General features: G+C 45.9%; 1 pseudogene; it reads left to right on the top strand.

The window, feature by feature from the left end:
- The first annotated feature begins 3,791 nt into the window (after positions 1 to 3,791).
- On the top strand, positions 3,792 to 11,546 carry LOC118855203 (annotated as a pseudogene).
- The last annotated feature ends 1,917 nt before the right edge of the window (positions 11,547 to 13,463 follow it).

Genomic DNA, 13,463 nt, shown 5'->3' with positions numbered 1-13,463 from the left:
TGTTTTGCAAACTACCAGAATTTTTAACCTGGGGTCCGTACATTAAAATTTTTTTCATAACTTCAAATATTATTTATCTCAAAATTACACATTACAATATTATATTGCAATTATATTAATATATTAACTATATTACACATTACAATGTTATTTTGCAAGAATTGATTTCTGTTATAATCTCACTATGTTTTATGCATTTAAAATATTATTCCGAGAGGGGTCTGTAGGCTTCCCCAGGTTGCCCAAGGGATCCAACTTGTGCAAATTGGAGTTATTGGTGAGAATTTTAATGCTCATCACAAGTATTTCCACCCTGGGGAGACCGGGCAGCCTGGGTGCTTGGGGCGGGCCTGGCCTAGGGAGCAGGGATGGGCTCCAGGCTTCTTCTCTGCATAGCTTTCTCTCTGGCTTGGTCTCCTGCCCCTTTTAAGTACACACTTGGTAAATCGCCCCTGCTGTTTACAAGGCATCTGGAATGTCTAGGGTGGGAAAGGGCTTGGGGGGCGGGGAGGGGAAGCTGGGCAGCTGTGAATGATGAAACAGGCAGGGTGTGATATCTGAGCTAGCTGCAGATAAGAGGAGATGAGCTGCTGGGGTGGCTGGGGAGGCCCAGGAAACCAGATAGGAAAGCCAGATAGATGCAGGCTGAGGTCACTCAGGAAGAATGTGCTACGTTAGTCTTGGAGGGCTGAGCCCAGAAGAGGCCTGTGGAGGGATCTTGGGAAACCGGGAGAAGCCTGAGCAGACCCCCAGCAAGCCCCCAGGCTAGGCAGAGTAAGATGTAGGTGACAAGGACCCAAGACTCTGTGGAATGAGGAGGGGGCAGGGCCTGTGCCCGAGCAGAGCTGGGTATATCCTAGGGGTTGACCCTGCCTCCTGCCCCCTCTCCCCTCCCTGTCAGTGGGAGAGAATTTCAGGTAGGAGAAGGAAAGGAAATCCTTTAGCTTATCCCATCAATTCAGCAAGCCTGTATTAAACACCTACTGTGTGGCAGGTGCTGGGCCAGCCACTAGGGATACCAAACAACCTGGGACGCTGGAGGAAGAAGAGAATCATGAGGTCACAGCCTTGTGATCTTGGAGTCGGAGCTGGAGGGGATGTCAGTACTCATCTAGTTCAACCCTTTCATTTTACAGATGAGGAAACAGAGACACAGGGGGAGTGACTTGCTCAAGGTCCCTCAAATCTGAACTCAGGTCCTAGGTCAACCATTTCAGCTGTGTTTTCACTGGAGCAAAATGCCTTTCGATTATCAGCAAAGCAACGCAGAGTCATTTCAAGAGGGAGAAGGCACTAACCACTGCAGAGATCAAGGGAGGCCTCACGGAGGAGGTGGAGCTGAGGAGTGGCATACCAGTGGCATACCCTGCCTAGACAAAAGCTCGGAGGCTGGACAGGTTAATGTCAGCTTGGCAGCTGTGTAGAGGATGAATTGGAGAGGGGGAAAGAAGGGAGTGGGTCCATCTCTTTGATGAGGGAAAATGGCTTGGAGCTTCTAGGCAGAGGGTGAATGTTTCCTTTAGATGCAAGGGTGAAGAGTCAGCTGATCAGGACCGAGGCTGGGCTGTCAGCAGCATGGCATCAGTCCACTCCGCCAGCTTTAATTGGGTCCAAATTGGCCATTTCCCCATTTGTTGTTTTGAATAAAGCTCAGCCACTCGAGCACATTGGCAAACACTCCTGCCACCCTTGACCCGGGCAAGGTCTGGGCACAGGTGTGGCAAGCCTGCCCTGGGAAAAGTTCAGGTTGACTGCGAGGGCCAAGCCAGCCCATGAAACAAGGCTTTCTGTGCTCCTGGGTGCTTCCCAGGCTCCCGTCAGTTATCGCCACTTGCTGGACTCAAATTCAGTCCAGTCCAGTCTGGGGTGGGACCAAAGGAGAGGGGAGCGGAGGGGGAAAGGGGGAAGGAAGGAAAAGATAGGAGAATCGTGGGATCATGGAAGTGGAGCTGGAAGGGGCAGTGGTAACCATCTAATCCAACCCTTCATTTTATAGATGAGGGAACCAAGGCTCAGAGAGATAGTGACTTGCCCAAGGTCACACAGCTAGAAATGAACAGAGCTGAGATTTTAATGTTGTTGTTAGTTTTCAGTCCTGTCTGACTCTTTATGACCCCATTTGGAGTTGTCTTGGCAAAGATACTGGAGTGATTTGCCATTTCCTTCTCCAGTTCATTTTATAGATGAGGAAACTGAGGCAAACAGGGTTAAGTGACTTGGTCAGGGTCACACACCTCATAAGTGTCTGAGGCCAGATTTGAACTCAGGATGAGTTTTCCTAACTCCAGGCCTGGCAATCTATCCACTGTGGCACCTCCTAGCTGCTTAGGTTTTCTAACTCCAAAATTCAGCACTCTTTTTACTGCACTGATATTTGGGGATGGCATGTCTAATACCCATAAAGTTCAGACATTTAAAAAAAAATCAACAAATTGTTGAACTGTCTACAGCAAAGAGGAAGGAAAGCCAACACTGTCGTCTCCTTGGATAGAGCCACAGGATGGAGAGTGTTCAGTGGGAGCAGCTCGTGAATGAACCACGCTTGTCTTGGCCCAGGCCTAGGCCCAGGCCCACTCCTGATGCTGGTCCTAGCCTTTCTTCCTTACACTCCCTAATCATTCTTCCTTTCTGGAGGTTTTTCCATCTACCTGCTGGTGGAGAGAAAAGGGACAGCGGGCCTATCCCCAGCCTCACAAAACCCATCCTTAATAATCGTAGCTCACATGTAGGGGTTGACCAAGAATGATCTTGTGACGGACCAGAAAGTCCTGTTACCTTTACTTAACACATGCAGAAACAGACTCAGAGTCATATAGCAAGTAAGTGTCTGAGGCAAGATTTGAACTTAGGTCTTTGGACTCTGAGTTTGGCCCTCACTAAGCTCTCTCCAAGTAGAAGGCATATCCTTACTCCTTCAGCAAGTCACAGCTGATTGTTAGGGGTTAGCTTAAGTGGGTGCCAGTGAGGTGCGTTGTGGGAAAGTGGGGCAGATTTGGAGTAAGGGGACTTGAGTTTGAACCCTGGCTCTGCCGCTTCCTATTGTATGATTTTGGGTAAGTCAATAGACCTTTGGTCAGTCTATCATACTATACCTCTCTTTCTTTTCTTTTCCAGACTCCTCAGCTGAGCCATTTACACACATAGTTTCTACCCCTTCCCCATCCACTCACTTCACAACCTTTTGCGATGTGGCTTCTGACCCAGCCACTTGACTAAAAGTCCTTTCCAAAGGTGGCTGCACATCTCTCTGAGTTGCTAAACCCAGTGGCCTTTTCTCAGAATTCATGCTACTTGACCTTTTGGTGGCTTTTGGACCCTGGCCACCCTTTCTTCCTCCTCCCCTGGCTCTCACATCCCCCCCCCTCTCCCCCTCCCTCCTCCCTCCCTCTGTGTGTCTCTGTGTCTCTGTGTTTTTCTCACTCTGTCTCTCCTCTCCTCTTTTCTCTTCCCTCTTTCCTCTCTTCCCCCCCTCCTCTCTTCTGTCTTTTTCTCCTCTCTCTCTCTATCTCTGTCTATCTCTCTCCATCCCTGTCTCTCTGTCAGTCTCTGTCTGTCTCTATCTCTGTCTGTCTCCCTCCCTCCCGCTCTCTGTCTCTCTGTGTCTCCCTCTCTCTCTCTCTCTCTCTCTCTCTCTCTCTCTCTCTGTCTCTCTGTGTCTCTCTCTGTCTCTGTCTCTGTCTCTCTCTTTCTTCCCTTTCCCATGCAACTGCTTCTTTTCAGCTTTCTGTGTGGCCATCCTCCCAGTCTCTGTCCTGGTTCTCCTTCTTCGTCTCTCCACATTTTCTCCCACGATGACCTCCTCTGCCCCCATGGCTTCAATGATCCTCTCTCCGGCCCTGCTCTTTCTCCTGCGCCAGCTGTGTACGTGTATGTTCCGTTGACATCTTGTAGCCGACACGTCCAGAACAGAACCCTCATCTCTCTTCCCTTGCCCACCCTGCCCCCTCCTTGAGTCCTCCCTATTTCTACTGGGGGGGAGGGGCCCAGAATTCCTTCTGCCTTCTCAGGAGACTCTCCTCACTTCCAGTCATTTGCCAAATCTTGCTGCCACTATTTTTGTATCTTACTTTCACCTCCTTCCCTTCACTTCCACAGCTACATCCTAGTCCAAATTCCCACCTCCCAAATGGGCTTTTATAATTCCTAACTGGTGTGTCTCCTCTCCAGTCCATCGCCCACGCAGCTGCCAAAATCATTTTCCTAGGGCACAGCTCTATGTCACTTCCCTGCTCAAAAACTTTCTGCGGCTCCCTAGTACCCTAGGATAAAATACAGGTTTGGCATATAAAATCACAATCTACAACTGAATTTTCTCTTTTTGTTCCATATTATTTTCTTTTTTATGTCCTTTGCTACGGGTGGGGCTAGGGAGAGGGAGGAGTCAAAAATGACTCCGGTCATAAATCCGAGGGACTGGGAATAAATAGGCGCCCTCATCAGAGATGCACAAGCTTGGAAGAAGGGGAGTTAGTGAATTCCATCTGGGAGCTTTTGAGTTTGGGCGGCTGGCAGGATGCCAACGTGGAGCCGAAGCATAGAGGCCAAATGGAGGCCGGACACCTAGATGTGCCATCATCTGCAACAGGGAGCGGGAGTGGGTGGTTTGTGGAGGCCGACGAGCCTGTGTGCGCAGGGACTCACTGACCAACTGGGATTTTAAGATGTTCGGCAAGTAAAGGGAAACGAAGATAGGTGTGTGGGTCATGAGCCGTAAGAAGATGCTGTGGTGGAGAGCTAATGGCAGTTGAAAGATTTTTTTAAAGCTGTATTTGGGGAAAGAGGAGAATCAGTTAAGCAATAAGCATCTGTTACATCCCTAACATGTTCTAGGTAGGGCGCTGGGTGGCAGCATAGCGCGTGGAGTGCTGGCCCAGGAGTCAGGAAGTTTAAATCTGCCCTCAGACACTTACTAGCTGTGTGACTGTGGGCAAGTCCCTTAACTCCGTTTGCCTCAGTTTCCTCATCTGTAAAATGAGCTGGAGAAGGAAGTAGCAAACCACTTCAGTGTCTTTGCCAAGAAAACCCCAAATGGGGACGTGACTGAAACAACTAAATATTCCAGACACTGAGTTAGGTGCTGAGGATACAAAGAAAAGACAAAATAATCCTTGCTTTCAAGGAATTTATATTCTCTCAGGAGAGACAGGTACATATATGTACAGTACCCATTCTGTGTTACTACTTGAATTTCAGTCAAGGAGTAATTCTTCTCGGAGGACAGAATCTTCATGGTTCAGGGGTAATACTGCTGAAAGCAGGAGGAGGGCTGTACTCTGACTCTAGCCCAAGAGCTCTTACTGGAGTGCTTCCCATTAACAATAAACTAGCAGACTTAACAAGCTCTAGTAAAGACATTTATTCAAATTTATGTGTTGTTTTAACACAGAAAGAACAGTCGTTACATGACATTTTCCCCATTAACCTGGGGCATAGTCTCCCAAAAATATACATAGCATCTATGGGAAGAGTGGGCTCAAACTTAGCGTACAATGGTAGCGAGACATAGGTTCAGGATACGTGGGGCAAAGGCATCTCACAGTGCCTGATGCTACAGGGGCTGGAAATTCTCACTTCCTTCATAGACTCCTGCCGCAACTTTTCCTGGGTATGGGATCCCTCCTGGCTGCTTTGGTCAGCTGGGTTCTTGAGGTCTGCCTCCCCTTGCTCCCATGGTCCAATTGTCTTCTCTGCTGACAGGGGCCATATTCCCTGAAGCTGCTTCTTCCTCCTCTAGTGACAATCTCCTTTTATCCATGTCTGTCTAGAGTGTGTACTTTTGTTCTCTACCACCCACAGTATTTTTCTCCTTGTTCCATCTGTAGGGAATTTCCTCCTTGGGCAGCTCCTGATCTCCTGCTCTCTTGACTCAGGAGTTCTTTCCCCAAACTTCTAGTTAAGCTACATTCAACTGGGCAATGGCATGACATAGTGGAAAACTGGATAAATGGGAGCCCGGAGACTTTGGGTCTATCTCCAGTTCTGCCTCTTATTTAATGTGTGACCTTGGGCAAGTCATTTTCCTTTCCTGGGACTTGGGCAGTCAGGTATTTTTTTTTTTTAGCACTGGGGGCACCAGGAAAGGAAAAACTTTCATCAAGGAGCTCACAGTCTAAAGGGGGAGACAACATCAACATTTACATACCAGATATATCCAGATTAGATGGAAGGTAACTACAGAAAGAGGGGATTTAAGTTGTCTTGAAGGAGGCCCAGAAAACAAAGAACTGGGAATAAGATGGCAGAGCATTCCAGGCATGGAGGAGAGTCAGGACAAAAGCCAAGAGAGGAGGTGGAGCGTCCTGTTTGAGAAGAAGCAAAGAGGTCCATGTCATGGGATCGCTAAATCTGGGAGGGAATACAGCAGAAGGAGAGGGCAAAGATAGGGAGGGACCAGGCTGCAAAGGGCTCTGGATGCCAGGCAGAAGAGTTTGTATTTGCTTCTGGAAATAATAGGTCCTATTGCAACTTATTGAGGGGAGGGCAACATGGTGAGGCTTGTGTTTTAGCAAGGTCACTTTCGACAGCTGAGTGGATGATGGTTTGGAATAGACAGAGACCTGAGGCAGGGAAAGGACTTGGGAGGCTCCTGCCATAGTCCAGGGCTTGGACAAGGATAGTCCCAGTGTGAGGAGAGAGAAGGGAGCTCCTGCATGGCCACAGACGGGTCTGTGGGGTGAGTGTAAGGGAAGCGTTAGGGGTGATCTTGAGGCTTCAAACTTTCATAGCTGGGAGGATGATGTTGCTCTCAACAGTAAATGGAAAGTTGGGAAGAAGAGAGGGTTTGGGGCAAAAGAAGACGAGTTCCATTTTGGACATGTTGAATTTGAGATGCCTACAGCATATCCATTGTGAGACATCCAATAAGCAGTATGAATGAACTTGCAGGTCAAGAGACTCTGGGGCTCAGTATACAGATCTGGGAATGTTCAGCATTAGAAACGATCACTGAAGCCATGGGAGGTAATGCTGTCACCAGAAAAGATAGTGTAGTTGGAAAAGAGGGCCCAGAACAGAGCCTGGGGACACTTCTAGGCTTAGTCCCCCAGGAATGGGCAAGTCAGCCTTGATGAAGCATCCAGACACATTGAGGAAGAAATCGAGGGTGGCAGATGCCGGGTGGGAGATCAGTTTCCATCTACAAGTCCTCATGACAGATGAGCTCCTGTGGCTGTCACCCACCAAGGGCCTTTGGATTCCACTCCTGGTTCTTGCCTGTTTCTTAGACTCCCTTTGGAGATAAATCTCTTTTGGTTTTATTTGACAAATCCATCAGCATGCAGGGGAATGTTAGCGCCCACTCCACCGGCCAGTGCCAATCGTCATATTTTCACTTTGAAGATTTATGCCTCAGAAATCAACAAATGCTACAGGTCAGAGCTTGATTTGTTGTTTTGTCTACAGTTAAGAAACGGATGGAAAAATGTTGACAATGCATCTCGAACTGAGAAGCCGGTTGTTAAACATTTAGCAGGACACCAAGGCAAGTACCCGTTGCCACCCTCTTCTTGCTCACGGTGGCAGCGTTTGCTTGTTCCAGCAAGACTTCTGTAAGCGATCGACCTCTTTCTTCTGTGCTCCGAGATGGTCGATCAGCCCTCCTCCTCTCTGCTTTGTTTTGTTGAGGAGTGTTCATCGTTCCACAGCTACTTCAGGCCGACGGGTCTGTGTTTCACTAACATCGTCGATCTTTAAATCGGTTCCAGTCCACTTCCTGGCTCTCTGAGCGTCCATTAAGGCTGCTACTGCCTAGGTGCTCATCGCTTTGCTGTTGCTGTTACTTTAATTGTAAATGGGAGTGGTCTCTGCACTATTGACCTCCTAGGGTTGTTGAGAGGAAGGTGCTTAGTAAAAACCTTAAGAGCACCATAGAAATGCTAGCGATTAATTGGTCTCCCTTTTGGAGGAGTTATACAATTGAAAGCCTGAGATGCAGAGATGCGGCTTTGCTGCCCTCTTGTGGACAGAAGAGTAAAAACACAGAACAAGCCTAACAGCTTCACTCGTGATACCCGATTCTGTTTTGTCTTTCTTCCAGAGAACCAAAAACCTCTTGAGGATTATGACCCAGAACTCTGCTTGGGGTGCATGGAATAAGGACCAGATATCCATGAACTCAGCCTCCAGTTGCCTTTGGGAAATACTAGGGCCATTCACTATCTTTTAAAAATTTCCTTTTTAAAATTATGAAGTTGACAAATATCGATCAACATGAAGATTTCCATATAGGAAGAAGAGAAAAAGAGGATTCTGTATAAAACTGTGCTCTTTAATTCCGTAGTTGTTTTTTTTTTTAGATCCTCCTCCTCTTCCTTCTCATCCTCCTCCTCCTTCTCAAATTCAAACATCCTGCACCTCTAATTTATCATCTCTCTGCCAAGAGGTGGGAAATGAGCTGCCTCGTTTATTTTCTGAGGCCACTCTTGGTCACTGCATTATCTAGAGTCCTTCCAAGCTGTTTTTCTTTGTATTATTTTAATCACTGTACACACTGTTCTCCTGCCTCTGCTCACTTCCCTCTGCATCAGTTCATACAAGTCTTCCCAGTAAAATCACAAATATATGCCATTACATTCACACACCACTATTTGCTTGGCCATTCCCCATTTGTTGGGCACTTTCTTTGTTTCTAGTTTTTTGCTACAACAAAAAGTGCTGACAGAAATAGTTTTGTGTATATGGGGCCTTTCCCCTTCTTTGTCTCATTGGGACATCTGCCTAGAAGTGGTATCTTTGGGTCACCAGACACGCACAGTTGAATTTGCTTTGGGTATAGTTCCAAGTTGCTCCACCCATTCATAGCACCACCCATGATGCCCTGGTGTGCCCGTCCTCCCAAAGCTCTTTGATGATGGCCCTTTCTGTCGTCTGCCATTTTTGCTGTTTTCATGAGGTGGAGCCACAGCATTGTTTGAATTTGCATTTCTCTCTTTATTAATGACTTGGAGCACTTTGTGTATCACAAGATCACAGTCTCAGATTCAGAGCTGAAGGGGCAGGCCTCCGGGGTCTCATTTTACAGAGGAGGAGACTGAGGCCCGGAGAAGTGACAGGATTCGCCCAGGGTTGATAACTTGCATTTCTTCTTTTGAAAACTTCCTCTTCATACCCTTTGATCACTAATTTTTCCAGGACAGATAATTAAAAGCCACTTTTATGTCACCGTCACTCGGCTTTAGAGTGGCTCTGGAATGAGAGTAGCTAGCAAGCCTTTCAAGAGCCTCTTCTTTCTCATGTGGCCACTGGCTTGTTTTTGTTTTTTTTAACCAATGAATATCCTTTTTCTTTCTCCCTCACAGCCACCCCACCCCACTGGCCAGGGGAACTCGGTCCCACTCTCCTGTCTGTTTCCATTTCTGGAGTCATGTGGCTCCTTGGAAGGTAAAGTGGAAGCATGTTGGCTCAGGTTGGAGGACCTTTTGTGTGACCTCCAGCAAGTCACTTTTCTATTCTGGGCCACTGTTTCCTTACTTGTAAAATAAGGAGTTTGGTCTAGATAGGCTCTAAGTCAGATGTTCTCAACCTCTCTTGTGTTATATAACCCCTGAAGGCTCATCGGGGGGCTATGAACCTTACTTAGGCTAAGACCCTCCTTCCTAAGGTCTCCAATCCCATTTTAACTCCTAATATCCCTTCTTTCCTTTGGCTGGTGCTTCCTTTTGGTATGCAGAGAACATTCTCATTCCTTCCTGGCCAGATGTCTAGCACATAGTAGGTACTTAATAAATGTTTATTAAATTGAATTTCTTCAATTGAGATCCATAATTTAACCATAAACTTGTTATTGCAAACTTGATAACACATACAAATATAAAGGAGTATTTGTCACAAACCTGTACTGGGAGCTTGGACAGAGATAGTTGTGCGTGCGCGCACACACACACACTGCATTGGAAGGAAGTGTGTCTTGTTACATTCCCCTTCCAGGAAGCCAAGCAGACCCAAAGATGACAGCAGAGGCATTGTCCCAGTAGCGCCAAGCAGGGAGGTGCTGGGAAGCCAGCAGCAGGTGGTAAGCTGGAGGGGTTCCTGGACCACACAGAATTCTTGGACAAAGTGGAAGCTGGAACTAAAGAGCATACACAGCCAGGACACTCCCTTCACTGGCACTGTCCCATTGAGATTCTATAGGGCTGGGGGAAGGGAGTCAACTCACTGGTGAGTGCTTTACCAGTTTTGATGGTGTTAGAAATACTTAGGGAAATACTGTAGGCAGAACCTGGTCATTCACTAGTTCTTGAACCCATTAGGGGTTCACAACAATGGCTTACAATGCTAAAAATGATTTAATGGCTCCTTAAGCATTAATTGTCAAATTGTTATAAAAAAACCTTTCATCTGTGACAAACATGACATCTGTAGACACACACTATATGTTGCCTCTGGTTGAAGCATTATAGAATTGTTTCTGCAGTGATCTGAAACCATCGCGATCACGTACACAATGGTTTTGGTGTTGGTATAGTTTGATCATATTTGTATATATTCGTATATATTCATATGGCTTGATTACATCAAACTCTGACAAAGCCCAATGTGTTCTTGTGGTTTCTCAACTTGTTTCCAAATTATCAGAAGCAAACTGATTCCCAAGGGTGGCTAGGACATATGCACACACTCTCAGTTGCATTCTGTACACTGCACCAGAATTGCTCCCTCATTCCCCTCTGTTACCCTGTGATTGAACCTTATCAGTTGTGTGATCATGTGATCACAATATCAGCAACACTTGTGTTCTTACAGAGCAAATGTCAGGATGTTTGAAGACCACAATTACTGTGCATGTGCATTATACACTTTCTTGAAACCATCCTGGACTGACAAAAATGTTCTGTAGACACAAACTATATGTTGCCTCTCGTTGAAGTATTAAGACTCATTTCTTTATAGCCTTTATATCTGAACTTTCTGCACTCGGTTGCTCCTCTGCATCTCCCTGATGCCCTGGGTGCAGTGCCTTAAGCTCCACACGGGACTCTGGAGCCTGTGTGAACGTGAACGTGGCTAGATCACACACCCAGCTGACCCTACTACATCCAGGATCTTCTTCCTCCTCTCTTCTCTCACTGCCTTTGCTATCCTTGTCTGGGTCATCAAGCCCTGCCAGCACGGGAAAGAGCTTCCTACTCACCTGGATCGGGGTGGGGATTGCCATCCTCTTCACGGTGATTTTCAGGATGGCTTTAGCAGCCAGCCCAATGCAAGTCAAAAAGTCCACTAGCTAGTGGCTCTCCCACTTCAGCTGGCGGGGTAGTTTCTTCTTCATAGTGCCTAGGCTTGTCTCCTTCTTCAACCACAAAACTTTTGGGATTTTGCCCTCTGATTTGTATGTCACTGAAATTCTCCTAATGAGGAGAAGATTAGGGATTAATCCAAAGATGTGATCAACACCAGTAACAGAAGAAGATCCCAAATCAGAGATGGTGGTGGATCTAGCAGTGGAAATAGAATCCATAGTAGCCTCTTTGGGGAAGGATGGCCACAAGGTTAGCAATAAGAAGGAGGGATGGAAAAATCCGATTCTAGTTTACCGTAGGGATAGGGCTTAAGAGTGGAGGAAAGGGGCCAAGAAGTGAGAGATGCTCTATCCCCTTCATAGCTGGGGTTGTTTGGAGGGCTATTAGTATTAGAGGTAACTCTGGGGTCACATAAGTGATCCTGCATTGCATTACACTGCAATCCACTGAAAAAGATAGCATTAATGCTTATGAAATAAATAGCATTTGTGTTGTCTAAAGTACCCAAATTTATTGGTCACAGAACAAGTTATTAAAGCAAAGATTGTCCCAAAGGGAAAAAAAAGACCACTTTCTGACTTTATTCTTTGCTTATGTTACTATTTTCCTACCTGGTAGATTTTCAAATAAACTGGTTGGCAGCATTCAATAGTTTCTGTGACAGTGTAGCTGGTGTGCTTGTGGGGGAAGAGAAAGGCTATCTTTCAATTCTAACGAACGTTAGATTATATATGAAATCTTGCTGGATTTTGCTGGATTACTTTTTAAAATTCATACACAATGTCCCACATGAAATATCTGTAATTATTTTATAGTGAGATTCATATTTTGAGTTTTTACTATTATAGAATAAAATTTTATATTTTATAAAATTATATAATCTTAATTTTAATTTGGGAATTTTTATGGGCAGAATTGTATTTGTGGTAAGCATTTACCGAAAAAAATCTAAAAGAATATTATGAGTGGCATACTAATCACCTCGGGGTTCGCAACATATTTCTTGTTGAAAGGAGTTCTCAGAACAACAAAAAAGGTTAGGAACCAATGGCCCAGTCCCTGGGAAGTGGGCATCTTGATGACATTATAAGATATGGGTCATTATTTGAAGGCCACTGACAAAGGGGACTCATCAAAACTGAATGATTGAGGACCAGCCACCTTTCCTTATGGCCTTTGGGTGGGGGAGGTGGCCAAATTCTCTGGGGCCCTTGGGTTTTTAAGGATTCAGCAACTTCTTCCAGAGTAACTCAAGGGGTAGGGTAGGGGACAGTGTGGGTTGGAGAAGAGCAGGTTTGCTTTTTCAGTAAGCCCCAAAGTATATTTTCCTTTTAGGGGAGTCAGCCACGGGGGTAATTGTTTGTATAGGAGGCTGTGGGAAAGGACTCACAGGAATGACAAAAAGATTGCCCTGAGAGCAACTCCCAGTTCAGGACCTTTGGGGAGGGTTGAGTATTTTTCTCTCCTAGTTTCTGGGTTCCAGAGATTCCTTATGCTTGGAAATACATCTTTCATATTTTCTGTGAGATGAATGTAATCTCCAATCCAGTAACCATACTGCATATTGAATGCCTGTGTAGGATTTAGGGAGCCTGCCACCCACATTTGGGACACACTATACACACAAGCTGCGCCTAAATGTCACTTAGACTTTCTTGGATTAATCCAGCCAATGAACCAAAGGATGAGAAATTGACCCTCTAAGGTCAAGCCTCCAAGGATGAGATCCATTCCATGTGAGTCCAGAGTCCCTGGGGGATCCTGGGCCGGGGGTTACATGTATGTATTTGCATGTACTTATATGGTAAAATGTAAGCTCCTTAAGGATAAGGTTGCTTTCATTTTAGTCTTTATATGACCAGATCCTGGCAGGCAGGGAACTCTGCAGGCAACATGAAATAAACGTGGCCCTATTTCTTTAGTAACCCTCAATCATCTGTCCTTGTAGGGCTCACGTCGAGTCAGTCTGTGCCCTTGAGGGTACAGTCTTGATATCGTCATAACCATGTACCTTTTCCTTTATAGCAAATTTCTATCATCAGGGCAAGAGAAAAGTGGAAGTTTTGTCACTGCAATCCTAAATGTATTAATACTAAAACATCTCTGAGTTACTAGAATAGGATGCAAGTATAAGAGATCTTGTTTTTGATCTGAATTTGTAGAATTCCATATCCTAAGCAGCTCAGAGTTCCTAGGCTTGCCATCCACTCACTTTCATGTGTAAGATTA

This window comes from Trichosurus vulpecula, chromosome 6, assembly GCF_011100635.1.
Source record: "Trichosurus vulpecula isolate mTriVul1 chromosome 6, mTriVul1.pri, whole genome shotgun sequence".
Taxonomy (NCBI): Eukaryota; Metazoa; Chordata; class Mammalia; order Diprotodontia; family Phalangeridae; genus Trichosurus; species Trichosurus vulpecula.
Note: the sequence above shows the minus strand (reverse complement) of the source record. Positions and strands in the feature narration are given on the sequence as shown.